The following is a 2,500-nucleotide window of genomic DNA, read 5'->3' as shown; positions in this document are numbered from 1 at the left end:
TTGGGCTGTGTGGCCGGTCGGCCTACCAGGGGCGTGAGAGCAGCTTGGGCGATGGCGGAAGGCCGGTCAGCCTACCAGGGGCGTGAGAGCAGCTTGGGCGATGGCAGAAGGCCGGCGTGGAAGCCGCTTGGGCTCTAGCAGAAGGCCGAGGTGGAAGCCACTTTGGGCTGTGTGGCCGGTCGGCCTACCAGGGGCGTGAGAGCAGCTTGGGCGATGGCGGAAGGCCGGCGTGGAAGCCGCTTTGGGCTGTGGCCGGTCAGCCTACCAGGGGCGTGAGAGCAGCTTGGGCGATGGCAGAAGGCCGGCGTGGAAGCCGCTTGGGCTCTAGCAGAAGGCCGAGGTGGAAGCCACTTTGGGCTGTGTGGCCGGTCGGCCTACCAGGGGCGTGAGAGCAGCTTGGGCGATGGCGGAAGGCCGGTCAGCCTACCAGGGGCGTGAGAGCAGCTTGGGCGATGGCAGAAGGCCGGCGTGGAAGCCGCTTGGGCTCTAGCAGAAGGCCGAGGTGGAAGCCACTTTGGGCTGTGTGGCCGGTCGGCCTACCAGGGGCGTGAGAGCAGCTTGGGCGATGGCGGAAGGCCGGCGTGGAAGCCGCTTTGGGCTGTGGCCGGTCAGCCTACCAGGGGCGTGAGAGCAGCTTGGGCGATGGCAGAAGGCCGGCGTGGAAGCCGCTTGGGCTCTAGCAGAAGGCCGAGGTGGAAGCCACTTTGGGCTGTGTGGCCGGTCGGCCTACCAGGGGCGTGAGAGCAGCTTGGGCGATGGCGGAAGGCCGGCGTGGAAGCCGCTTTGGGCTGTGGCCGGTCTGCCTACCAGGGGCAAGGAACCACAATAGCATCTACCAGGGGCAAAGCGCAAATTCGGTCTACCAGGGGCAAGAAACATTAATACAGTCTACCAGGGGCAAAGCGCAAATTCGGTCTACCAGGGGCAAGAAACATTAATACAGTCTACCAGGGGCAAGAAACCAAAATTTATTCTACCAGGGGCAAGAAACATTAATACAGTCTACCAGGGGCAAGAAACCAAAATTTATTCTACCAGGGGCAAGAAACATTAATACAGTCTACCAGGGGCAAGAAACCAAAATTTATTCTACCAGGGGCAAGAAACATTAATACAGTCTACCAGGGGCAAGAAACCAAAATTTATTCTACCAGGGGCAAGAAACATTAATACAGTCTACCAGGGGCAAGAAACATTAATACAGTCTACCAGGGGCAAGAAACATTAATACAGTCTACCAGGGGCAAGAAACCAAAATTTATTCTACCAGGGGCAAGAAACATTAATACAGTCTACCAGGGGCAAGAAACATTAATACAGTCTACCAGGGGCAAGAAACATTAATACAGTCTACCAGGGGCTGCATTGACAAGTTCGCACCGTAAGAAGAGAATGCGACTTTTGCAACCTCTTTTTCCTTTTTACATGATATTCTTTTTCTCTATCGGGGAAAACACTGGTGTGCTACATCACTGGAAAGCTAGAAATCCCACTAAAGATTAAGCCATAGTTATAGAGGTAGATATCCCTGACTTATTGTCAGCCACCATTTGGGTTCTTCATTGTGACGCGAATTGTTCAAAAATTTAAATTATGCAAGGGAAGAGTTGCTGTTTTGGGTTTTTTTTTTTTTTTGTATTGGTAAATTTTATTGAATTTTTTTTAAATTAAAAAAAAAATCTTTTTTTTTTTTCTTTTTTACTTTTTTGGTATTTATTATTATTATTATTATCATCATTATTCTTATTATTTTTTTAAGAAAAGAAGGAGAAGAAGGGAGAAGGGGGTGCGGGAGAGCAAAAATAAAAGAAAAAAAAAAGAAAAGAAACAGCCTCTACTTAGGCTGCAGTTCACTTTTCCTCCACCGGAGGGAGCTCCAGCAGGCGAAAATCATACCCCCTCACTCAGAGGGGTTGATTATACAGGGAGGCCTCAAGAGCGGGAGAGCTGAAAAACCCTTTGGGCACGATATCGGGAGAGGGTGATTCGAGACGGCGTAGCTCCAGAGTGGCCGGAGGGAGCCTCGCCAAACTTTCCCCCGACACAAAGGAGACCCTAGGCAGGCCTCGGGCGCTAGGGTTTCAGCCGCAGTATTCTCCGCTCGCGGCCATTTCAGACAGCGACCCTACGGAGACCCTCGGCGAAAGGGTTCCCGACGCTTTCGCGCCGCCCTCTCGCTCTCCAGCCCCGCCGCGAAGCTCCGTAGCCACGCTGTGACGACCGACGGGCATACGTGACCCGCCATCGGAGGGCTCCCGCCAGCCGGCCGGCCGCGCGCCGGCAGCGAGGCGGACGGCTCCTCCGGCCAAGCGGGTTCGAGTGTGACGGCGGGCGAACGCAGCGCGCAGCGCAGCGGCGACGGCGCCGCCGGCTTCTCACCGGCAGGCAGGCAAGGCCGGGCGGTTCGGGTCGGGCCCGACCCGGACACCGCCGCCCGGCCGGCCAGGCCCGCGGGAGCACCCGGCCGGCCCGCCCGACCGCGCGCACGCTCGCGTGCACG

The sequence above is a fragment of the Corythoichthys intestinalis genome, unplaced genomic scaffold (genome assembly GCF_030265065.1).
Source record: "Corythoichthys intestinalis isolate RoL2023-P3 unplaced genomic scaffold, ASM3026506v1 HiC_scaffold_76, whole genome shotgun sequence".
NCBI classification, from domain to species: Eukaryota; Metazoa; Chordata; class Actinopteri; order Syngnathiformes; family Syngnathidae; genus Corythoichthys; species Corythoichthys intestinalis.
This window is presented reverse-complemented; position numbering follows the sequence as displayed.